We start from the raw sequence: 27,159 nt of genomic DNA, 5'->3' as shown, positions 1-27,159 counted from the left end.
GGTCCCTGCCTGGGCGGGTAAGGAGTCCTCCTGCCCTCCGCGCCACGGCTTCTTCCAGTCCCACTTCCTCCATGAGAGTCACCTTTTATCAACGCATAAGAGGGCCGTTCAACACGCAGTTATTAGCAGTAAAACTCCTCAGACAGCTAGAGGGTTTGTTGTTCATGGAACCATCAGAGGTTAGGTTCTGGTTTGTCGCTGGCCAGGAGAGGAGTGAAGCTCTGGGCAGAGGTAGCGGATGAGGGGGAGAGGTGAAAGGCTGCAGGCTGGCCCTTGGTAGATAATGACTCACTGGTTGGCTCTGCCGCACTCACGCCTGTCTTCTCTCAAGCGTGGTACCTCCCTCAGGCTTCCGGTCCGCTCTGGTCTTCTTCCACTCTTCAGCCTTCCCCACCTCTCCTGCCCATCGTCTTTCCTAGGACATTTCCCACACCCCCAGCTGCCTCCCCGCTGGCCCATGGGAACCCTGCTGCACTCAGTGGCAGGCAGTTCTGCCCTGTTCCTTCTAGGAGAGGAGGTGGGGGGGAATGTCCTCTGAGGCAAGGGGGGGGGGGGGGTTCCTACAGACACCCCTGCTGGGGATTTGCAAAAACCAATGAATGAACTTCAATTCTAGTGACTTTGTCCCTTGAAAATTGTTTACTAACCTATGGGGTTATAAGTATAGACATTTCTTTTAACACATTTAAATGTATTTGCAGTGACTGCTGAAGTAATTCAAATTTATTGACCATAGGAGGATATTAAATATTTATCTTTTCTGCTTAGTGCCTGTAGTGAAATAGAATACAAGCTAATGGTTATTGGCTTATTGGCTGCTATTTCTGAAATACTATCTTCATGTACTTTATTTAGCAATATTACTTATATTTTGTGCGTGTTAAATAGCAAATACATTGTGTAGGGAATCTCTTACATAAATTTTGCTGCTTAGCTAAAAAATATTTTAGAAGATATTTTAAACTACTGTGTAAGGTACATATGTGTATGTGTGTTTATGTAAGTTGTGTGCCACAGAGAAATCTGTATTGTTTTTTAAAAATAAGCCAACTAGAGTAAAATAATAATGTATTAGTATCCTAATGTTTATTCTGGCCACTTGCAGCATCTACTGCATTCCAGGATGTTAGAAGTGAGTATCTGTGGCAATCATATTAGCTTAGTATTAGGAAGATCAAATAAAAAATATATTTATAGATGTAAATCGGAAAAGCCTATTTATTGGGTTTCCTTTAAAATAATGATAATGCAGTATTAAACATAAAAATGTCTAATAATGAACGTAATTTTATTTGAATTGGTATAACATTAAGAAGAACACAAAAAAGTATTTGCAAGTTTTAAACTCTAAGGGAAAAGGGGAGGGGTGGAGGGTTGGGAATGAAAAAGGTGAAGGGGACTAAGGCACAAACTTCCAGTTATAAAAATAAACAAGTCAAAGGAATGTAATGTATAGCATAGCATTGGTTCTTTGGTGTCCATCTGAATAGGAAATAACGTTGAATAAAGAAATAGGGAGGATACAAATTAGGCCTTAAAAGTTAGGCGCGTGCGCGCACGCACACACACACACACACACACACACACACACAAAGTTAGGCACAAGTGTTAAAAATTGGTTCAGTTCAAACAATAAAAAATAAATAAATAAGAGGTAAAAAAAATTGGTTTAGTTTACAGCATAGAGAGAGCCATTGAAAGAGTCTGAGCAGAGTTTCTCACAAAAGCTATCTTAGAGATTAGTTTATGTAGAATGGATTGTATGGATAAGAGACTAGTTCGTTAAAAGGTTATTGAAAGGTGAAATTAGGAAGACCTGGACTAGGGCAGTAGCAGCAGAAACAAAAAGAGGAAAAGACTGACATGAAGTAGAGTAAATGGTAAAAGGAAGACATGTGAGATTCACAGTTAATAAGTAAGTTTATGTGCATACCACTGATTGCAGTGCAGTGTAATGACCAGCATTCCCCGCTCTGGGAAAAGGAGTGCCCTGTTGGTCAGGCAGTGGTATGTTGTTGTGAGATGGCCTGGGTGGAGAACCTTGGCTTGAGCCAACTGATGGAGAGGCCAAGGCGGCTATCAGGACCACCAAAGGGCCAAGTGCAGATGCCACTTACCATCAATGGCCTGGTGTTGGCCGTGTCCTCAGAGCTGCCTAGACCAGTGGTTCTCACACCTCCATGCCTTAGCACACTGGTGAACTGCAAACCCGTTAGGAAACGTGCTGTGAACGTTTGGAGTTCTGTGTAAACTTTTTGCTGCATAGTCGCATTGTCTGGTCATGTGTGAAAGGGCATCTAAACTGAGCACGCTATTCCCTGTGGACTGGGAGAAGGCTAATGATTGCTGTTACTGAGCAAGAAGCCTCACCTCTCAGGCCAGTGCTGAGGGCAGAGCCCTGTGCACTGCCTCACACTCGCCCCAGGAGGGTCTGGGGACTCCAATGGCAGGGAGTCAGTACCCCAAGATACCCATGGGGATAATAGTGAATGTCTCTGATTACTTACCCCTCACTTCATTCAGTTTGATTTTGCGTTTTAATTCATTCAAGCCAGCTAATAAATGGAAGGTCTAGTCTCTGGACAGGTCCTGCAAGCAGCTGGAGAAGACTGGCCCCTCCAGTGTGCTGCAACCACACACTGAAGTGGGTAAAGCTAGAGTGAAGAGAACATGGCATTTGGATATGAGATCTTAGGTTTGAATTCGTGCTTTGCCATTAGTAGTGAGAATGTAGGCAAATTATTTAATTTTCTTCTTTTCTTTGCAAAATGAAAGTAATGTTTACCTGCCAGGCCTGCTTTGATGACTTGAAGTAATAACTGTAAAATATAGGCACTGGATCTGTGAATAAAAATAATTTATGCCCCATCTCCAAAATGTGATGATTTCAGTGCTTTTTGCTCCACTCTGTATTAAGCAACCACATCCCAGCTCCTGTAAAGCATGTTTCTCAGAACTATGGACTCTTGGAGTTTGATCTTTAAAGACGAAATAGAGAGGATTCTGAACACCAAAGCAAGCATCAGCCACTTGTGAGTTATTTCAAATGGGAGAAAATACAAGCATCAAAAGTTGCTGTTAAAAATCTATTTAAATTATATCTTATATCATATACCGTAATATTCATTGTAAGGTTTCTTTTAAAAACAAAACCAAACCTCTCCTCCTCCTCCCCAAACAGCAACAACAAAACTTATGACAAAGATATTCAGAGGGGATTTTGACAGAACTTTCTGTCAACTTTCACAGAAAAAGACTCATTTATTAAATATAGAATTGGGAATAAATTGGGAAGAAGTTTCAGTCAGACCAGCATTTTTGAGATAGAATCATGTAATACACAGTGGCTTTCTTTTTACTTATTAAGCATAGTTTCAAACCCGTTTACAAATCTAGCCATTTAAATTCATAGTAGTCTGAACTTGGCACAGATCTTCTCTGCTCAAACCAAATGTAGTTGTGTTATTTCACAGAAGAAAATGGACTAGCTTTAAAAAAAAAAAAAAATTATTGTTAGAGATTTAAAAAAATTGGAGTATCTGCCCAGTTTTAGCTACAAGCAGTTGTGTTGGCTTAATTCCCAGCTCCTCCTAATTGCAGTTACTGCTTACCGTGTACTTGTGTTTTTAGCAAAACAGACGATTTATACATCTTAAAATGGCTTCCATCATCACGTAGTGAATGCTTTTCATAGTATTGTTTTTGAAACCTTACGAAGGGATTCATGTAACTTGAGTAGAAATGCAGATCCTGTTGACCTTACGGGGACGTTACATTCTAAACTTGTCAGAGTCTCGGCTCATGTCATGATGTAAGGCATGGCTTATTGTTAAAACTGTCATTTGTGTCGTCTGTGTGTGAAAATGCAGTTTTTCCTATTGTCTTTGTTGGGACTATAACATCATAATGATTTTTTTCATACTATGTTTGATGGCTGCCTCACTGAATATGAGATTTTACTTTGGAAAATTTAATGTAAGCATTGAAAGATAAAGTTTTGCTTAAAATAAACTTAGGTAAATTAGATTTTTTTTTACTTTGGTTTCCCTGGTAGTATGCGGTTTAATGCCAGAAAAGAAAAAGTAAGTATAAAAGTAACATTAAAGTATATTACAATACTTTAAAAAATTGATTCAAGTTAATATGTAGAAGTAATTTTAGACGTTTTTAGCTTAAGGAAGGAATATTTCAGTTACTTTTAGCTATACATTTTCCTAGTGAACTGAAGAGAACTATTATAAAGGAAAACATCTATAGATAGTTTATATAGTTGTGGTAGTTTTTCGAGTTAAAGTTTTAAGTAGCATTTAAATTTGAGGAGGCTAGAATTTTGAATTAGAATGAATTCAAAGATCTGTACAAGCTATAGCTAAAACTCAAAGATTGAAATAATCTTTTGTGATTACTCAGGTTATTTTAAGAATTTTACTTTAGCATTCTGGCATCACATTGGTCAGTAAAAGTTAGATTCTATTTTTATTTTAGTAAAAAAGCTTTATGTTGATTCTATACACAGAAATAATTTATGTCAAAATTTTACTTTGACCATTATTATAAGGGAAAGTCCAGGAAATAACATGTTAAAAAAATCTAATACGTATGCTGAAGCTATAATTTAAAGGTGGATGTGCTTTTTGTAATTAAAAGCTATACTGCTGTGGGCAATCTGGGATGTAAAGAAATCCTCCTTAATGTTAGAACTAGTTTCTATGCTGTTTTATTGTGTGTGTGTGTGTGTGTGTGTGTGTGTGTGTTTTAAGTAAAACAGTATGAGAGGCTTTAAAAGAAGTTAGCTAATTGAAAGTTTTTATTTAGGAGGGGAAAATTACTGTATTAATTTCTTATCTAGTTGCTTTGTATATTTGCCTTTCCCAGAAAATGGAAGAGAACCAACCCTGAGGTGTTAGAATAGCTTTTATTTATGTAAGGACTTCAACTTCCTTTAGTATGTATTGATGCCTTTTAAGATTACATACATATAACTTATCCTTTCCTTGTGACAACATGAATTTTTATTGTGTTCAGTTTTTTGCTTTTTTACTGTATGGCATCAGGCTTTTCCAAATTTAATTTCTTGTGTTTTTTTTTCTTCTTCTATGACTGTCAGCTATTAACATTCATAAATTCTTTCACCATGTTTGATGCAAACCATATAATAATATAAATTAATCATTCTTTAATGTTTTATAATCTTCTAAAAATAATTTTTTATTGATTTCAAAGAGAAAGAGAGATGGAGAGAGAGAGAGAAACATCAGTGGATGAAAGCAAATCATTGATCGCCTGCCTCCTGCACACCCCTACTGGGGATCAAGCCTGCAACCTGGTCATGTGCCCTTGACCGGAATCAGATTTTTTTTTTTTTTTTTCATTGCTCTGTAGTATCCCACGGTATGAATATATTAAATATTATATGTTAATTTTGTTGATGGACATTTGGGTCATTTCCAGTTTTGTTTACTATGAATAAAGATGCTATGAACTTTGTAATTTTTAACAAAATTTATTTATTTTTTTCCATTTTAATTTCTTTTTTGGTTAAGGTATTACATATTTGTCCTCATCCCCCCATTACCTCTCCCCCACCCCCCACTCATACCTTCTCACACACACACACACACACACACACACACACACACACACCCGTTGTCTGTATCCACTGGTTAGGCATATATGCATGCATACAAGACTTTGATTGATCTCTCCCCCTTATCCCACTATCTCCTACCTTCCCTCTGGGGTTTGACAGTCTGATCAATGCTTCCTGTACAAAATTTTATTGGTTTTAGAGAGAAACATTGATTTGTTATTCTACTTGTTTATGCATTCATTGGTTGCTTCTTGTATGTGCCCCGATGGGAGATCAAACCCACAGCCTTGGCATGTTGGGACGATGCCCTAAGCTATGAGCACTCTTACATATTTTTTTTTGTTTGTTTTATGCATTTCTAGTGTTTACTTCTCTTGGATATATAACCAAGATTGAAATTGCTGGGCCTTGGGAATAGTGCATGTTGAGCTTTAGTAGGAACTACCAATTAGTTTTTCAAGCATTTGTACAAGTGGACACTACCATCAGCATTATATGGGGGGGTTCTGATTGTTCTACATCTTCGTCAGAAGTTAATATTGTCAGACCTATTATTTTTTTCTCTTTTTCATTTCAATTATTTTAGTAGGCTATCTAGTTTAATACCAGGGAAATACAAATTAAAAGTTATGTTTTCGACTAGAAAACATTTAATGTGAAAACTGTATTATTAATCATAGAGATTAATAGTGGGTATACATGATCTTGAATATTGTCAGGATTGTTTTCCCAATCCCTGCTTTTTAAATGAACCTTGATTGCTTGTTTAATTAGTGGCACTAATAAAGTTTTCCTATAAGGACAAGTGTAGTATATCAGAAATCATGTTTTATTTAGAATTTTACTTAGGGAAATTTTTAAAGGAATTTAAGATGGTAAAGATCTTTATTCAAGAAATCAAGTTTATAAATGATGATTACAAAGGACACAGAGAGAATAAGAAAAATTGTATCCAGGAATGTCACAAACGTAAAAGTTGTCTTGTAGAAGTTAGTAATGACCTTTACAACTGAAAGAATCAAAGTCTTTATGTTGCATTGGAATATAGCAATCTTTAGGAATTTACCTCACATTTCTTTCATTTTATAGCTTACATAATATTACACTAAGTTTTTAAAAATTGTTTGAATTGATTAGTTCTCGCTTTTCCTAGTTCATGCAAGCTACAAGGTATTGGCTTTCCTGTGTGAGTCTCAGGCACGCTGATTACTCAGGCGGTCTCATCTGAAACCAATGTATAATAGTGTCAAGTTGTGTGACTGGCCATACCAGTTTCACAGTGTTTTTGTTTTGCTCAGAGAGATGAAAGGTTTATTTAAGTGTGGCCACACTGGTACTGCATTCCTGGTGATCTTGGTTGGTTAATGACAATCCCTGTCATAGAAATCAGGAAATGTGGGTTGAGTCTCTGGGATGTAGTTGGTTCATAAAAATGCTGTCTCCGAAAGGACTAGAGACTATTGGAAGCATTTGGTAGGTAACGCAGCTTTAAAAAATCTATCTATCTATCTATCTATCTATCTATCTATCTATCTATCTATCATCTCCTATTTGTCTATCTTTCCATTCTGTTTTTAAACCCCTGTAATACATCACTGTTTAATCATATTATTTATGGTATGATCGCTTTCTGTAGTAAGATTAAGAATGACTTTGGAAATCCAGGTAACTTCTTTCCAAAGTTTAGTGGGTTTGTTTTGGCTGGAGTGTTCGGTTAGTTGTGAATACATTCATATTGTCACATTGTACAAGCTTGTATAACTGGTTGATTTTTCACTTTGTCAGTCAGTGTTGCCATCTATGCCTTATATATGTATATATGTTATTATAGAGAACTGAGTGAAGAATTGTTTAAAATAAATGTCTTTGAAAATATAATTAGTTAAAGCAGTTTGCTACTTAGCAAAATTTTAGGTATTCTTTGTAGAGCATTTGAATGGATTGTAATATATTACGGATTTCATAGAAACTTTGTGGTAAATGTAGGTATGCATTTATAAAGAGAGGAGATATATACAGTCTTGTGTTCTGTTCATTATTCTTTTACCAGGCATACTTTACTCAATTTATTCCAGGCATATTACTTAACTGTTGTTCAAATGTAAATGAATTTCTCTGGCCAGTGGTGCTCAATGGTTATAGTGTCAGCCCGCAGACCGAAGAGTCTTGGAACCCATGTACCTGGCTGTGGGTTCATTTCCAGGCCCTGATTGAGGTGTGTGCAGGAGGCAAACATTGATGTGTCTCTCTCACATGTAGGTTTCTCTCTCTTTTCCCTCCCTCTCTCCCTTCCACTCTCTGTAAAAAAATCAATGGAAAATGTATTCTCAGGTAAGGATTAAGAAGGGGGAAAAAAAGGCAAATGAATAGGTGGCAGGTTTGTTGTTCATTTGAAGGCTGTTTCTGTGTTTTTGTGTTGTAAGAAAAGAGATGACACAAAGCAGAACGTATTACTCTCCTTGTGCAAGCTGCAAGAATATATGTAATATTTTAATAGGAGTGGAAAGTTTTGAAGTTCGGCAGGGAAAGCTTAAGTCAAGGCAATGAGGTGAGTTAGTTGCTGGTAAAGAGCTATTGGTACAGGACCGAGTGAGTTACTGATTGTCGGGTCCACGAGTGCCGTCTCTAGAGAAACCGGTAAATAAGTTATTTATTAGAAGCACAGTAGAATAGCTGAGGCCTTTTTGTAAAAGGCCATTTCTGCCTTTTGTATGTCAGTGTTGAGTTTATGGACTATTACTAATAAACTTACTTTAAATTTTAAAACCACTGAAGGCTAAATATCTCATCACCTTTCTCCTGATCCATGTTTTATGTATCTGCAAGGTCGTTAAGGTTGGGAAAAGAGCTTAGAGCCACCACTGTGTTCAGGAGCGGATGTGTGTAAGGGACGAGGGCATTCCACTAGCTTTTGGGCTGAAAATCTTCCACATTGGATCACTAGGGCTGTAGCCAACAATCTTGGTGATTAATCAAATATAGGAAATTAAAAACCTGTCAGTTACCCTTGTATGAACTTTCAATGTTACAGGCAATTTTATAAGTTACTTTAAAAGTTCTTTTCTATAATTCTAGGAATCACAGTGCTTGTGTTTCTCTCTCTCTCTCTCTCTCTCTCTCTCTCTCTCTCTCAGAAGGGTCAGTGTTCTGTGTGTTTGACTACTTTTAGTGCTATCAGTATTTTGAACTGATAGCAGTGAAATGCCTGCATCTTTTCACATTATGTGGGAAAACATAAGAGTAAGAATGTGTGTGCTTTATAAACAGTAAATATGTTTTTATTAGATGTATCTGGTGGTAGCTTAATTATTAAAGGTAAGGTACGTGTACTTTATATTCATATATACACAGACTCACAGTTTGTGTTATAAGTACTAAGCAACTTTCACAATAAACTGCATTGACCTATATCATGGGTTATAGGAAGAATTGAGGACAGTATCCTATTTATTAAGGGGAGTTGGAGTTTTTGTGGAACAGTTGAACCTTAAACCCAGTGTTTTTGGCCTGAGTTGCCAATTATGAGGAGGAAGAGAGTAGCCAGGCTGGTTTTCTGGTGGCTCCATTTGCGCCGTCTCTGCCACTGCGAGGGTAGGCGTGTTCCAGGGAGAGAGGGCAGTCTGCTTGCTGCTCACAGCGCTGCTGCTCACGGTCTCCATCTCTGAGGTGATGAGGCAGAGGTGACGAAGCCTTGGCCACAAAGACCAGAATGCTAGACCAATTCATGGGCCTCCATGTCACAGATTCTGGGAGAGAGCTAAGTCTCACTTTAGCTTCTATGGAAAGTAGATTATATTGTTAAATTTGAAAATTCTTATGTAAGAAATACAAGAGAAAACTTGAGTTTTCTCCCTATCAAATTAGTAAAATGAATTGCTAATTAGGTTGTTATGAAACAGCATTTTTGGGAACTACTGGTTTGTGGTATAAATCAGTATTTTCTGAAAATCACTTTGACTTCATATATTAGGAGCCTTACAATGAATCATGTCTTTTGACCCAGGAATGCCACTCCTGATAGTTTCAAGGAAGTAGCTGTATATCCAGACGAAGATTTATGTACAAAGACTTCCATCATACAGTTTCTGTACACAGTGAAGCAGTGGAAATGTACTGTCTAACAGGGAAGAAATGGTTAAGTAAATGATGATATACTCTTATGATAGCATCACAACAATGGGAAGGGAAAGTGTCAGAGTGGCCCATTGTTATATAGAATTATATTATTAATTCACGTTGACGATATGGTGAGAAAAACACCCAAAAGGAATAAACTAAATGAACATATTAGCTAAACTACTAATAAAAGAAACTTTATAGGTGTGAGTGAACATTATTTTTCTCTATCAAACTTTTTCTCTATTTTCCAAAGTGAACATTTGCTTATTTTATCATCGTAAGGGCAAATCCACAAAGAACAGTGACTAATAACTTCGTTACAGGTAGGAAGGGAGAACTGACTTTATTTTGAAAGCTGCTCCAGATATGGGGCCAGGCTTGGGAAAGGAAGATCTAACATCTCTGGAGCAGGTCCCAGGGACAGCAGAATCTTCTTGGAATGAGTAAGAAAGGTATCGATTGTCTTTTGGAGATTGTTAATTTATAGAATCCATCCTATAAGGGTAAGAATAATTAATATTAACAGCGTATTTGCACCCTCTGGCACCTCATGCTTGATAAATTTAGAGGGAATAAGTGAATGAAAGTTTGCACTGGATTTTTGACACAAGTTGACAAGATTATTCACAGCATATCCCTTTGGAGTTACATAGCATGTATATTGATAAGATGGAGGGGCTAAAGAAATTTGAACTGAAAATAATCACTAGCTTGCTTGGTATATTTTACCCTAAGAATGTGTGTCTTAGTCATGTGCATATAAATCTTGAAAAATGGAATGTTTTATTATGCAATACAGATTTGGAGAGGGAGAGAAAAAGCAGTTGCAGATCTGGTTAGTGTGGTGTGTGGGACCATTTCTGGGGGCAGTAAGGGTCTGGGCCTGAGAAGGTGGACCCCACATTGCTCAGGGAAGCAAGCTTGTTCATCCTCACTGAAGGGCAGGATTGCTCTGGGCATACTGTTAATTTGCTATGTAATATTTGAATAGTTGTATGTACATGTGCATATTATTATTTAAATTTTAACACTCTTTTTTGGATTTTATTTTTTCCTAGAAAACTAAGAGTTAAACTAGTAGGTTTACATCCAATGAAAATAATGCTAGTTTGATAGGCAATATTCATCAATTTTATTTACCCATTGTTTTATAGATAATAATTCCCTTTCCCCTTGGCTGAATAATTAGCAAAGGACTTAATATATCAAATACTCATTTTTTTAATTTTATTAAATTTCCAGATTAGGCTACTCTTGCCCTAACATCAATAACCTTTTCTAAGATAGCTAATTTTATTCTTTTCCTACCCAGATAATTTTGTTTAACGTTCTTTCCTATGTTGATGTGCTGTTTTACTGTTGCTACATTAATGTCCACTTAACTAACATCTGTCTTGTTAGTCATCTCTTATCTCCTGTTTTAAAACATAGTAAGACTGACTCAAAGAAGCTGTTTTAATTAACATCAGTTGTCCACCAACCATTCGGCATAACCATTTTTAGCCAGCTGTTATACAAAAATATATTAGATTTTTCTAGATTTTTTTCTTTTTATTTCTTTTTTGTTTTTTTCTTTTACTTATTTTACTTGTATTGTTTTCAACCAACAAATATTTACTTAATTCCTCTTTTTTATATTTATCGGAGAGACATTGGTTAAGAAGATTATATAAGTTTCAGGTGTACAATTCTGATTCATCCTTTGTATATGGTATTCTTTGTTCCCCACTCTAAGTCAAGTCTCTTTCCGTCACCATTTATTTCCACTGTGTTTCCTGTAGGTAGGAAACTCTTTGAGGGCAGGGATTGTCTTTGATCATTGATGTGTGATTTCCAGAGCACAGATGGATACACTGTGGACTCAATAAATACTCACTGACTAGCTGTTGAAATACCTGATACAGCCTCCCTAAGTATTTAGCATAGTCTGAGTAGTTCACATATTAGTTAAATCTGACTCAGTAATTGGCAGTCCTAGCGTTTGAGGTGGTTGTCGGATCATCTGCTCACCTCTCACTAATGTCAAACAAGTACCCAATAGAAGAGTCAATGACACAGCCTAAATAAAGACAGAGATGCAACCTGGACTTTGTGGAACCTAGAAGTACAAGTCTAAACACATCCTTAAAATGACAAATTCTTTGAAATCTTTCTGAAGGCGCTGAGCCCTTCTCTTCTGTGGCTATTGGGAGGAGTTAAAACTCAACATGGTATATGTCATTCCCATTGTACAGAGGAGGGAACTAAGGCAGAGAGAGAGGATGCCAGGATCATACACATGGTAAATGGCAGAAGTCAGTATTTGAATTATGGTCTTTTGGGTTCCAAAACTTATTTGGATTTTACTGTATCTTAATATCTCTCAGAAATGAGGATACTAAAGAAACAACTGTACTTAACTTCAAATATTGGAGCTAGTAAATGCTCATATTGCTCTTACAGTATTGCTTATAATTCTATGTAATAAAAGGCTACATGCAAATTGTCCCCTCAACCAGGAGTTCGACCGAGAGTTCAACCAGAGGGTGGGGCCAGCTGGCCAACCACCCAGAGCCCCTCCCCCTGGCCAGCCCCACCCCCTATCAGCTCCCCCACCCTGATTGGGGATGGGGCTGGCCACACCCCACCCGTGCAGGAATTCCTGCACCAGGCCTCTAGACTATATATATATATAAAAGCCCAGGGACCAGAACGGCAGAACAACTGGAACAACTGGTGGCTATGACGCTCACTGTGGCAGCCAACCCTGATCTGGGTCCGGATCGGCTCTTCCTTGTCCCCCAACACCCCAATCCGGGGCAGGGCCAGTTACCAACTGCTTGAGGCCCCTTCCCCCAGCTGGTCCGGCCTCTGATCGGCCCCTAACAGCCCGATATGGGTTGGGGGCAGCCAACCACCCACAGCTTCTCCCTCCCGCCAGCCTGGCCTGATGGGCCCCCATTGGGGTGGGCCAGCTGGACCCCCCTGTGCACAAATTCGTGCTCTGGGCCTCTAGTCTATACAACAAAAGCCTAAGCAGCTGTTATGGCAGAACGACCGGAACCACTGGTCACTATGATGCGCACTGACCACCAGGGGCAGGTGCTCAACGCAGAAGCTGCCCCCTGGTGGTCAGTGCACTCCCACGGGGTGTGCCACTCAGCCAGAAGCCAGGCTCACAGCTGGCGAGTGCAGGGGCGGTGGCGGGAGCCTCTGTGGCAACAGTAAGGAGCAGCGAGCTGGCAGGCAGTAAGGAGCGAAGGGTCCCGGACTGCTCCCTAAGCCGACAGTCAGATATCACCCAAGGGGTCCCAGACTTTGAGAGGGCACAGGCCGGGCTGAGGGGGAAACCCCACCCCCAAGTGCATATATTTCGTGCCTGGGGCTTCTAGTTATATAATAATAATTGGTATCTTTTAGAAATTTATAGTTTCTGTTCTTGGAATGAATACTGTTTTCTAAGTGAAAATGAAGGTTATAACATTTGTACCATTTTCATTATACTCACTACTTTTTATCTTCAATATCAGTAAATATTTATAATGGCAAAGAACTCATGTAAATAGTCTTGTCTAAGGCCTAGAGGCGTAATGGATTTTTTTGAAAGAAACCGATTTCAGTAAGAACCATACCAAAAATATTGAGCTAGTATAGCTTCTCAGTGAACCAAGTTTATGGAAAGCATAATGATTTTTCTTAGGGCAATATTTAGGAAATGTGATAAAGTAAATAATTAGCATTTTGGAGATAAATTTATTCACTTGGTCATTTCCCTTTTCCCCCAAAGGAGGATAACTTATCTAGAAATCAAATTTACAAAGTATAGTCTAGCCAGGGGAAAAAGCATTCCTGGTACAACAACAGAAAACTTCAAGCGTCATCGGAAAGAATGCTGTCTGCTTCCTGTTGGGTGTAGCACAGCCAGTTTACAGGTACTTACTCAAATGAGATGAGTAAGTTTTCGAATGTTTTGAAAAATAAAACCCGAATCCTGCTTTAGAGAGTTCTTTAGGGATTGAGATAGTGTTTGGGGTTTGTGTAGGAAGGTGTCTGGCTTCTTGGAGTTGGTCAAGGTAGTTTCACGAGGGACCTCCCACTCCCAGGGCTTGGTGAAAACAGCTCATTAGACAGCCGTGGAGCCCTCGCAAACCAAGCTCAGTCTCCAAGTCTGGCGAGACTTTCTTCTGAGCCACATGGTGCTTTGACTTGGAGAGGAAACTAGACTCCTGTTCACACCAACCTGGATTGCTGTAGGTGTCCATCCGGGCTATTTCTGGAGGTGGGGCTGCCTTCCCCCTGTTATTTATGACAGCGATGACTCTCCCTAGAAAGCATGCACTTTTCAATACTTAGGGCAGTTTGTCATTAACTAGAGAGGCCCACATTCATAGCAATGCTTCTTCAGGACTTTTCTAGAAGAGTTGTAATCATCTATTTGACTGACTTTCCGGCTGCCATCGGATTATTCCCCAGCAGCACAGCGTTTCACCAGAATCAGAGGAGAGCTCAGTCTAGGCCCAAGACCTACTTCTGTCTTGGTTCCGTGCTGGAAAGCTTTCCAGACCGCCAGCTGTGTGGCCTGTTTGAAAGCACGAGGCTTGCGGCAGGAATGTGGGTTCACCCCGTTAGTGTTGCAAAATCACTTCTCATGCAGAGACTCTTGCTCTTCTCTTGCCTCCTACAGCCTGGTTTTAGATTATTTTCTTGTGGTTTTGGTTTTTGAGTGTGTACTCCTGGCTTTCATTTCCTTTCTTCCTTTCCCTTTCTTCATACAGACAATGAAAAAGGGGATAATTCTGAGATACTTTTGTGTTTGTTTACATTGTCAAGCTATGTAGACAACTCGCCTTTTGTCTTATAGAAAACACACCCAGGATAGGTAAAATATTCGAAATCATTAGTTTTTAACTTATTTTTACTTTCTCAGCAATCTTTCATTGTTTTGGTTTAACTATAACTTGATAATATGGTTATAATTTAGAAGGTATGGACATGAAAGAGTTGACCCACAATGGCACCATCCTCACACAACCACTTGTAGTGTATTTTCTTTTAGGTCTCCAAGAGGCTGTTCTGTTTGTTTGTTATTAATAAGTGCTTTTACTGGGAATGAAATTCAGAGATCGGAATTTTACCTCATTTTCTCAACACTTTTTCTTAGACGTATTGTATTAAGTGCCGAAGGAAATTACCAGAATAAAAGAGGAAGAAACCACAGATAGAAGGACTTTTGTATATCAAGAAGCCAAATGATCAATCCTTGAAATTCCTATCACTTCTTACCGGATTTCTTTAAGATAGACGGTGCTCTCTTCCTTACCACTCTAAAACTTATTTACCTACCAGTATTTTAGTGACCACCTTAGAGACTTAGAGCATTTAAATGAATGAAAAGGCTCTGGGCTGCAGAACTGAGTGGTGTCATTTCTGCCCTCCTGCTGGATAGAAGGAATGACAACTTGAAGGAAACGTCCCCAGGAGGCATCGCTTACAGACCAGGACTACACTTATTTCTACAGGCTGGCTGAAGAGAACCCATCAGTGGAAATGGTTTAGTCTCAAGGTACAAGACATGTCATTGATTATACAATGATCTTCACACATATAACAATGCAATTTTAATATACGTATATTCTCCCCCAAAGGAGCTTAACTATTGATGAAATACAGTTGCAGATTACTTAAGCTTCAGTCTTTTTCATTAGATACACTTAAATTTTTTTTTTACATTTAAATTAAATGCTGCTTAATTCCACAATTTAAAGGGCATTTCCAGACCCTGATTTCACAGTGTTTTACTTGAAACGACCTCAAGGTAAAGCATGGTTCCAGGGCTCTCTGTTATTTTCCTCATAGAGGCAGATTCTGCCATGGATTTGGGATAGTTTCATCTTTTTTAAGATTTTTTTTTTTTTTTTTTTTTAAATTTCAGAGAGGAATGGAGAGGGTTAGAGAGAGAAACATTAGTGATGAGAGAGAATCAGTAACTGGCTGCCTCCTGCACACTCCACACTGAGGATCGAGCCTGCAACCTGGGCATGTGCCTTGACCTGGAAGTGAGCCATGACCTCCTGGTTCATAGGTCAGCATTCAACCACTGAGCCATGATGGCCAGGTGATAGTTTCATCTTTTGTAATTACCTTCCAAATCAGGCTGTTTCTTCCGATTTCTTAAGTGGTTTTAGACTTGTATTATTCTTTAATCTAGCACTTGGAGTCTAAACTCATTTTCCCAAAGGTGGCTTTTACTCCAAAGCTGAAAATAGGATAACTATAGGTTGGTGAAGCATGCTATACTTTGATACCTTTTGTGAGCCTTTTTGTGGTATTCTGTGCTTTATTTTAAAATATGACTTGTCGATGTATTTGTGGACAAGGAAGTGGCTTTGAAATGTACTCTGTATCTTTGAGTTGTTTATGTCCTGGTTATGGGAATTATCTTCTAAATTCTAAAATGGATATAAGAGAGAAGGAAGAGTTGCATAAACATTTAAAGATTAGGAAGAACTGAAGTACCTAAAAATCTTCTAAAAGGAGGGTGTCAGATATTTGTTGATGGAAGGAGACTAGACTTCTGGTGGTGAGCATGAGTATACAGATGTCTTAAGATTTTTTTTTTTTTAATTTCAGAGAGGAAGGGAGAGGCTTAGAGAGATAGAAACATCCGTGATGAGAGAGAATCATGTACACTTGGAATTTGCATGATGTTAACCAGTGCTATCTCAGGAAATTTAATTTAAAAATAACCTGGGGTGGGGGGTGGGAAACAAACTCTTCCAGGCACACTGCTTCTATTTGTACTAAGTTATTTTTTTTATGTACCTTTAAAAACAAATACATAGCTTAATCTCATGGAATTGCTTTCATTTCTAACCAGAATTTATAAGGTACATAAGCATTAAATCTCACATATGTGAGAGAAGGGTGGGGCTGGAGACTGGAATCCACAATCTCTTATTTTCTCAAAATAGCTTTTTTCAGTCTCCCATGTTACCACTATTGCCAGTGACAAGTCATACCTCTTTGCTTGGAGTGGTAAGTTATACCATTTTTAAAATACCAATGCTAAAAACAGCTCCAGTTTCTAAGCTGCCTTACACTTTCAAAAGCGTTCAAAAGTATTTTTGGATTTGCTAAACATTATTGGATGAAAGTATAATGGAAGTGTGTTTGGTTAATTTGTATCAGGGAACTCATAATTGTCTGGGAAAGGTTTAGAAATATCTCATTCCTCTGAGACTCCAATCAATTCATCTAGTGTTATCAAGAGCCCAAGATAAATTCAGATTAACTAATTAGGCTTTGTTTCAGAGCCTACTGTTTTATAAATAGCAAAAATCAAACTTGTTATTTCCATGGTTACTGTTGGGTTAATTAGGGCTCAAGGATTAAGGAATTTGACTTACCCTTTACCTGTTTGCTCGCAATGTCAGTCACATATCCCTGTAATAGTTTAAGATGGTTCAGATGTTATTTCTCCAAAGAACATTTCCCCACAATGTCCTGTCATTGCTAGTACATGTTCAGAGTGTACGTTTCATCCTAGTGTGGTCTCCTTCAGATTCTTCAGTATCAGCTGAAGATTATATACCACAGCTCTCTATTCCAACTTGCTGTTGATTATAAAGTATAATATTAGATTAGTAACTTTTCAAGAAAAAAATGAAAAAGAAACACTGTCATATTAAATGTACAAATTGTGAAAGACTTCATTCACCTTTTCAAAAAATATGAAAATACGTATGCTTGGAAAGAGGAACAACTATAAGTCTAAAATTATATTGATACACCAATTTATGAAATGCTATGTTAAACTAAAAAACATTTAGGGGAATTGTTAATCTGCAAATATTTCCAAACTTATTTTGCTACAGACTCTTTTGTCAAAGAATATGAATCAATCTAGGAAACCTTGATATATGGTAATATTTTTATAATATGTTTAAGCCATTGGGATTTTCTTATTTCAGAAATCTTGAAAATAATTCTGAGACATAGAGGCCTAAAATTGTGTTATCTTAGGGAATTTAAAACATGGCATCTCAATTTAAAGAAACAATGTAGACATTCAAAAAAATAACTATATATTTTTTTCTTTTTAACGGCTGTGTCATTTATTTGTCATTCTTATGGGTTTTTAAAGTGCCCTTTTCTGGAAATTTAGGCACTGAGCTGGGAGTCAGATCTGATTTCTAGGCTTTTTTTTTTTTTTTTTTTTTTTGGCTGCCTGACTTTAATCAAATCATGTAACCTCACTCACTGAGCCTCCTTTTGACATTTGCCAGTTGCGTGTGGTAACTGCAGACTCAGTCTATCTCACAGAATTGTTGTAAAGATAAATAAGAGAAAAGTAACCTGTGTTTGAAAGTTGTGAAGTGTTTAGTGTAAGATTAGGGAAATAATTGTGCCTTAACTAAGCAAATGGAAGATTCTGGTGTTTTCAAACCCAATCTTTTGAACTAATGGCTCTTTATTTGAGGACGGTAGCATTTTTTATAGCTAAAATGAAATTTGGAGATAATTGTGCCATTCTCCTTTTGTCTCTGAGGAAGTTGAGGCCACAAGACAGTCAATCATTGGCCTTGAGCCTCAGAGGAGATCCAGGACACTGGCCAAGTCTCCTGATGCTTGGTCTCCTGCCACACTGGCTTCTAGACCAGTCTAGAAGAGAGAACAATGAGCTACCTGTTCACTCAAATATTCTTGCGTGTCTTCTTCCCAGATATTGTTACTTTTTATGAAATATTAGTTATCATTTTAAATTCCTGATTATCTTCTTGTTCAGAACTCTGTTTTGACTTTTATAATACGTTTTAGATAAAGTATTAACAGGTGACTGTTCAGCAATAAGAATGTTCTTTTGTGTCCTGTTTCAAAAAATAAAATTCTTGACAAGTTACATGTAATTGGAGTTATGAGAGAAATGATAAACATAAGGCCATGTTTGTCATTTAGCTTGCTGTTAGTTACATTGTCTCTTATCTTTGTTGTGACATTTAAGATGCATAGAATTTGTTACTATACTCCTACCACAACTCCTCTTTAGTGTTTTGAAGTGAAAATGACAAAGTTTGTTTCTTTTTTATTGCTTTTGAAACTGTAGCCTTTTTTTCTTTGCTTCAAGAAGTCACTGAGACAGAAAATAACATTACTTGTTTTTGTTGGCCACACTTAAAATAACTGGGAAATTAATGTACTATCATCAGTCAGCACAAATTTGCTAAGTACCTTCTACAGAGTCATGCTACATGCTGATGATTTAAAGACATACTGTGGTCTTTTGTCCAAGAGGCCTTAGGTGTACTTATTTACTGTTTTATTCTGTTACAATGTGAGATCAAAGATTTTTCTGTATTTAAAAATACCTGGTAGAATAATTTTCTCTATTTGTGTTCTTTTCGGCTTCATGTGAAATTTGAATAGAGAAAAACTACAAATAGAAAAAAACCTGGATAATTTTAGAACCCTGAGGATAATGTTATGAAAGGTTAAATTGTCTATGCTTTAATAAAAGAAGCAGTTAAAATTATTTTAGTCACTGGAATAGTTTGTTTAAACTGTAGCACACCTAGACAGAAATAAATCTTATTAAAACAACAGCGTAACTACCGACCTTACTTACTTGGCCCATTCTGGGTTCCAGAATCTTGACTGCAATAAAAGGTCTACTCGGCACATTTGTAATAATATCTTTAAACAGTTCTTTAACCTGATACTTTATGAAGAAGAAATAAAAAGGATTAGTTACGCATGCCCTGAGTTTATAGTCTGAAATGAGAACCCAAAAGTTTTATTATATACCATCGTTCACTAAAGCATGCTTCGAGACTACACACTACAAATGACCTTTTGTGGGATTTGAGTTCAGAATTCACTTCCTTCTTATTGAGCGTCAGTTTTCAGCCGGTGTGCCATGGCACATTTGGTGTGTGGCAAGAATTGTCAAAGCATGCAGTACCTATTTCATCATGGGGCACTGACCTCTTTTTCTTTAGATTAGGGGTGTCGAACTCAATCAGAGAAGGGGCCAAAATCTAAAATCCAGCCTAAATCGCGGGCCGAATGGTTTACTGAACAGTCATAAACTGTCATTGTGATGGAAACGCAGCGGAGTGCAGTGATGACAGCGCGGTGCGGGCCACATTGCAAGGCCTGGCGGGATGGATTTGGCCCGCGGGCCTTGTGTTTGACACATGTGCTTTAGATTGTCAAACTAAAAACTGACAACAGCCACTACATCCAGTGTGAATGAAACAACATTATGCCTTTTTTTAAAAATATATATTTTATTGATTTTTTACAGAGAGGAAGGGAGAGAGATAGAGAGCTAGAAACGTCGATGAGAGAGAAATATCAATCAGCTGCCTCCTGCACAGCCCCTACCGGGGATGTGTCCGCAACCTATGTACATGCCCCTGACCGGAATCGAACCTGGGAAACCGGTTTTGGCTATGCCTATTTTTTTTTTTATTAGATCGGTATCATTTTTTTTTTTGGTGTGCTGCAGAATTCTAGTAGATTGTGTGCTAAGTAGATAGTAAATCATATGAAAAGCGTTGAAAGTTGCTGTCATAGAAGAACTTAAACTCTGGGTCACTCTGTGAGATTGGTCTGTGTTTTTATTTGATCCGAATAGTTACTACGTTATTTTTGTAAAACACGTTAAAGAGTATAGAAGAAGACGCTATAATATACAATACTTTCTACTCTGTAAATTCCTTGAAGTCAGGACTTTTTAAAAACCATCTCCAGAACGTGTATATAACCCTGCTTATACGTCCTAGTGTTATAAATAGTTGTTGGATAAATGAATGAATGGGTTTATAGTTACCTTTATATGTCATAATCCTCTTTTGTGTCTGATGTCAGTCTTGTTTCCAACTCGACCTTTTCTTTTTGCTTTAAAGTTTTCATTACTATTTATGAAAAGCTATTAGTTTTACTTCTGGTTATTTATTGCCTTAAACAAATTATTGTATCACATAAATTAAGTTGGTTGGGAACTTGGATAGGGCAGAGCAGGCATGTCTGGGACTCAGCTGGGATGACCAGGAACTCTTAGGAAGCATCTCAGTGTCTTTTTCCTGTGGCCTCTCCACAGGATAGATTGGGATTTCTCATAAGTTGTTGGCTTCAAGGTAGTCAGACATAATTAGCAGCTCAGGACTCCCAAGATGAAGGGTTACAGTCTCACGCTGAAGTTTCAAGCCTCTGAAGTCCCAGCCTATCACTTCTGTCACAGCCTGTTGCTCTAATCACCAAGGCAACCCCAGCTTCAAGGGGAGGACACTTACACATCACTTCTCAATGGCAGGAGTAGCGAAGAGTTTATTGCTGTCATTAGTCTTCCAATATTTCTGTTCTCTATGTATTACTTGTGATCATGACTATTCAACTTTTTAGATTGTAATTTATTCTAGGTTGCTTTGCAAATGTCTACTTGTGAGCACCTAGGGGCCAGATGATAGCTTCTCTTTGCCGTCTCCAGGCTATAGTTGTGGCTTCAGTCTTGATCCTAGACCTGACAGAGATCAGGGGTTAGGGAGGGGTTAGGTTTCTTTGGGTAGAAACAAGAACTTCTTGAATGGAGGTTCATGCTCAGAACGAATATCCCCATAATGCCAGAGTGGAATACCTAAACCTATATATCTGTGTGTATGTGTATATTTGCACCATTTTATAACAGGTAGGCAGGGGAAGTGGTACTTGGAGATCTTTATTTTTATGTAATACTATTAAGAATTTCCCCTCAGCCGAAACCGGTTTGGCTCAGTGGATAGAGCGTTGGCCTACGGACTGAAAGGTCCCAGGTTCGATTCCGGTTAAGGGCATGTATCTTGGTTGCTGGCACATCCCCAGTGGGGGTGTGCAAGAGGCAGCTGATCGATGATTTTCTCTCATCGATGTTTCTAACTCTATCCTTCTCTCTTCCTCTCTGTAAAAAATCAATAAAATATATTTAAAAAAAGAATTTCCCCTCAAACAGGTAGCTCAGTTGAGTATTGTCCTGATATAGCAATGTTGCTGGTTTGATCTCTGGTCAGACACATATGAGAATTAACCAATGATTGCATAAATAAATGGAACAAATATATCTCTCTCCCTCCCCCCCTTCCTTCCTCTTTCTCTCTAAAATCAATTAAAAAAAAAGAATTTTCCCTAAAATCTAGGGAACTAAAATAGGATTGCCAAATTGTGAAATTTGTCAAGTCATCACATGAAAGAAAGATGACCATCTACCACAACCATTTCAGAAATTAAGAGGAAAATGTAATCCTACAACACAGGAAGTTTATAATCCTATTTAATAAAAGAGTAGTATGCAAATTGACCATCACTCCAACACAAGATGGCTGCCCACATGTGGTCAAAGATCCTGCCCCCATGTGGACACAAGATGGCCACCACAAGATTGCCAGCAGGGGAGGGCAATTGGGAGCAACCAGGCCTGCAAGGGAGGGCAGTTAAGGGTGACCAGGTTGGCAGAGGAGGGAAGTTGGGGGTGACCAGACCTGCAGGGAAGGGCAGTTGGGGGGACCCAGGCCTGCAGGGGAGAGCATCTGCAGGGGAGTGGTTAGGGGGTGATCAGGCTAGTAGGCAGAAGCAGTTAGGGGCAATCAGGAAGGTAGGCAGGCAAGCAGTTGGGAGCCAGCAGTCCTGGATTGTGAGAGGGATGTCCGACTGCCCGTTTGGGCCTGATCCCTTGAGGGATCCCAGATTGGAGAGGGTGCAGGCTAGGCTGAGGGACACCCCTCCTCATGCACGATTTTCGTGCACCATGCCTCTAGTGTAATAATAAAGAAGAGTCTTCAAGCTTAATAAAACTTAGCTTTTTGAAAAATAAAACACTACTTTTTTTTTTTTCCTTCTTCATTTTTTTAGGTTTAAAACTGGAAGAAAAAAAAAAACTGTTCTTGAGCTGCACTCAGAAGCACACTTTGGGAACTACTGGTAGGGCCATGTTTTGATTTGCCAGCAGAACTTTTTAAATGTATTTTTATTGATTTCAGAGAGGAAGGGAAAGGGAGAGAGAGATAGAAACATCAATGATCAGAGAGAATCATTGATCAGCTGCCTCCTGTACACTCCACACTGGGGATTGAGCTCACAACCTAGGGATGTGCCCTTGGTTGGAATCAAACTTGGGACCCTTCAGTCCGCAGGCCAATGCTCTATCCACTAAGTCAAACCAGCGAGGGCGCCAGCAGAACTTTTTAAAACAAAGCCATGCATGATCTTTTTAATCCACATTTTATAGCCATATTTATTATGTAAATAATGGGAGAAATGAACTGGTGTAATGGCCCTTGTGAAAAACAACCATTTTAGTATACGTTACTAAATTACTTTCCAGTGCAGAAAGATTTTCGTTTCATTAGGACCTATAAAACAAAACCAGATTTACTAACTAACTATAAACAAAACTACCAAATAAGGTTTAAATTAATAGCACCATGCAGTGTTGTCTGGCTTCAACAGAGTTGCTGTTTACAATAAGCTGAGCTCGGGGTCTATTGAGATCATACGCTACATGACTGGCTGTGGGACGGTATCTCACCTTCCTCACCCCCAATTTCCTTTTTTGAAACTTATGAAAACCTTTGTCCCTCAAGACGTGATATCAAAGGCATGAAAGTAATACTTGTCTCTCTCCAGTTGTAAGTGCAAATGCGAGTCCTGAAATTAAATGTCAGTAAGTTATCAGTTACATAACGATCATCCGTATGATTTAGCATATTCATAGGGTTAGTAATTTTAGACTGTCATAAAAAATAAAAAATATGTATTAGAAGATTTCATGGACATTTATGTACGTTCTTGCTACTCCCAATTTGAGGAAAAATTCAGCCACATTAGGTTGTTTTCCTAGCTGTCCCCCACAACCTGAGGTTTTAGAATTGTGTATATTTTTAGTGTAATGCCTTGTGTCAGATAATCATCATTTTATCACAGCCTTTTAAGTTTTTTCCCCCTCCACAGTAAGTGTTTGCAAGGTATATATTTTACTTTATTAAGAAAGCGGACCTGGCTTTTCAGACTGGCTTCGCGTGAGAAATAATCTGATAACAATATGGAGATCTTCTAGTGTTTCAGCGTCAGTGACTGTTCTCGTGTTAAAGAGAATAAAGGGGAATGTTAGGGAACAAATCTCCTACTTTATTTGGAGCAAAACAGTAAAAACCCTGCTCCCGGGACTGCGGGCCTTTGCTTTGAGGCGGAGCTGATGAGTTGTCAGGTGGCATGTTCCAGGCTTGGTGGGGAGTCTTTTATCTCTGTTTAAGAAAGATTAAGTTCTTCCCAGGAAGTATTTTTCTTTCCTCCCCGAAATGCTACTGAAGACTATACTATGGTGTGAATTTTTTGGCTGAGCACCCTAATTAAAAGCCCAGGACTTCTACAGGCCCGTTATTTAAAAAACACCCCTCTAGCACAGGCTGCCCTCTCCCTCACAGGTGGGTGAGACCTTGCCCTTGCCCTCAGAAAGCTCACAGTTTAGAGGGGCGATACCTTTTAGCGTAAGGCAATAATGAGTGATGGTTGCACACTGTCCAAATCCTTATTTCCTATTCACCAGCCTGATTCATATCTGTATCCTTCCAATGAAACTTCTTCGGGAGGTCATCAGCAAGTTCTGCTTGCTTGTCAATCAAGTAGAAACCGATTAATTCTCTTAGCATTGAGCAATGTTGACCACCCTCTCCTCCCAGATTCTACTGGACTTGTCTTTGCTGACCCTCCTCCTGCCTCTTAGGTCAGCAAACTCATTAGTCAACAGAGCCAAATATCAACAGTACAACGATTGAAATTTCTTTTGGGAGCCAAATTTTTTAAACTTCTTCTAATACCACTTCTTCAAAATAGACTCGCCCAGGACGTGGTATTTTGTGGAAGAGCCACACACTCAAGGGGCCAAGGAGCAACATGTGGCTCGAGAGCTGCAGTTTGTCGACCATGGTCTTAACCCGTATTTTCCGGCGTATAAGACGACTTTTGAAATCAAAGAAAGTCAACCGAAAATCGGAGGCAAAAGACCAAAATTGTACAAAAATTACCTGCAGATCTTGACGGCAAAGTCTTTTCTTTGAAGTGGGGGGTAGTCTTATACAGCGAATATAGGCCTAAACCTATGTTTTAACTGTAAAATTAGGGGGTCGTCTTATACACCGGAAAATACGCTAGGTAATTTCTTCTCATTCTCCCTGGCCAGTTCCTTTTCCACATACTTTAAATGTAGGAGTTCCCTAGGGCTTAGTTCTAGACTCTCAGTTCTTCATTCTTTATTACTTCTCCCTAAGAGATCTTAACCTTTTCTTTGGCTTTAAATGGTATTTTCAGGTTAGTGACTCCAAATTTAGCATCGTTAGTCCTGTTCCAGACTTGAGCCTTGGACATGCAATGACACATATGAGATTCATTTTTCTTCTAGATCTGTTTCTCTGGGCAAGGATACTATTCTTTGGAGAGTTACTGTTTTATGATAGTTGCTTTATTGTATTGGTTCTGCCATTGTAGGCAAGAGACCAAATTGAAAGGAACGGTCATATAGGATCTGTGAATTTAATGGTTGTTATTTTTCACTCTATCATACATATCAATTGTCTATGTGTACCTGTCTGTAGCTTAGGAAATTTTAAGCCAATGATAAATACTTTTTAAAATGTATCTTAATGTGGCTTAGGAATTATTTTTCATTTGGTATAGATGAAAAGTTAGTACATTAAGTTATAAATCTAAAGTTTTACTCATGATTAATTGTACTGTTTTGAAGCATTTTATGAAATTGAATTAAAATAACAAAAGAACTTCTTAAGATTGAGTTTCAGTTAATTTTAAGCACCAGTTTTAGAAAACTGAAGAGTTCTCTGACAGGGAGATGTCGAGGTCTGAGAAGACTTTTATTTATCTAAAAAATTACTGAGTACCTTCTGTATGACTTATACTGAGATGTAGCCCTCAACAAATCTGTGAAGATTTCTTTGAGCCAATTAAATTATGGAAGAATGAATAATGGGAAAGATTTTTAGAAACTCAATTAATGCTTATACATATAAGAGCTAATGTTCAGATAGACATGCCATTTTAAAGGGTCTTGACATGATACTGCTGACTCTTTTAAAAAAGCCTTTTGAAAATGAAAATTACTTGTAAAGGAGTTTCATTAGTTAAGAGTCATTGTCTGAAGTGGAGATAGAACCCTGTAAACAAAGGAAGAAAATATAAGCTTGTGTGAAGTACATATAGAAGCTAAGCAGTCGAGGTAAAGTTATCCTTCTGTGGTCTCGGTGTTATTTTTAGCATCATCAACTTAATAATTGGGGAAGAATTTTTCCTTGCATATGTTGCACACGTTCTTTACATGTTATGTACATTATTAAGATTTTTGCACCATCACATTGGTATTTTGATATATTTTATTAAAAATATAAGACTACTATATTTTATGATCTTTTTATAGTATTAAAATATTAAATACATGTAATGTCATGTTCAATAATCTGGAGTAATTCTTAGAGTTAAGTCTTCAAAGTACAAATTTCCTCTTGATGGTAGATGATCTGAAACATGCTGAATGAAAGGTGCATTTTATGTTTAGTTTTTTTTGGAAATTTTTGTGCCCTTGAGCAAAAAGTTGAAAAGTAGATTATTTTATTAATCATGCATTATAGGTGTGCTCTATATGCTTGGCTGGAACTGTTGGAGAATCTCAAGTAATTTTAGCAATACCCCTAGCCTGTTCTTCCTTCCCCCATGTCCTCTTCATGTCTACCAGCCAGTGTGCCTGGCTGGTTGGCTGGGGTGGGGCTGGCCAGAGGACAAGATGACCAATAACAGGACCTCAGTTGGAACATGAAGTATGGCAGCCACGGGGCTCTCCTTTGGTTAGTCAACTCTTTCCAGTAGCACACGCCATATACTCTGATGTCCATCCAAAATCAAGTTGTCCCATTTGGCAAGTATATTGTCATTTCGAAAGAAAGCCATTGATGTATTGGTGATTCTTCCTTTTATTGGTGGCAACTTTGAGAAAATTGTGAGGCTACCTTTGGGTCAGCCAAAAATAATGTTTAGATTCAATTGCAGTGTCAGCCAAAGGTGGATGATGTGGGGAATGTACCAGTAAGCTTTGTTCTTCTTGTTCAGACCATACCAAAAACCTCAAGAAGGCAGTTTTCAGGTTGAATCCTGTTGGTGAAAAGAAGCATTATCAGAACAGTGGACTTCTGTACCAGTCTGCCGGGTAAGAGCACGTGTGACTCCACAGTCAGATTCTGGGTTAGCATCTGGGCTCTGACTCTGCACTAGCTCTGTGGTCTTGGACACAGTACTTCATTTGTCAGATGAGTTTCTGTTCTACAAAATGGAGGTGACAGTGGCAGTCCTCGTGCGGTTGTTAGAAAGATTGCATTAGGTAATACTTTACAAATGCCTCTTCTTAGGTAATACTTTACAAAGTGCACTCACAAAATAAG

The 27,159-nt window shown here is 38.3% G+C and overlaps 1 protein-coding gene across 11 annotated transcripts in view; it reads left to right on the top strand.

Annotated features, from left to right (window-relative positions):
* NCOA2 (nuclear receptor coactivator 2) overlaps positions 1 to 27,159 on the top strand; it is a 258,144-nt gene that overhangs the window by 53,597 nt on the left and 177,388 nt on the right. For 2 of the 11 annotated variants that reach the window (XM_036437112.2, XM_036437108.2), the window contains exon 1: positions 6,773 to 7,063. The exons of the other annotated variants lie outside the window; for them this stretch is intronic. The gene's annotated coding sequence lies outside the window, so the exon portion shown is untranslated. Of the gene's footprint in view, positions 1 to 6,772; positions 7,064 to 27,159 lie in introns of those variants that run through there. 11 annotated transcript variants of the gene reach the window in all.

This window comes from Pipistrellus kuhlii, unplaced genomic scaffold (genome assembly GCF_014108245.1).
Source record: "Pipistrellus kuhlii isolate mPipKuh1 unplaced genomic scaffold, mPipKuh1.p scaffold_m20_p_14, whole genome shotgun sequence".
Taxonomy (NCBI): Eukaryota; Metazoa; Chordata; class Mammalia; order Chiroptera; family Vespertilionidae; genus Pipistrellus; species Pipistrellus kuhlii.
This window is presented reverse-complemented; position numbering and strand designations above follow the sequence as displayed.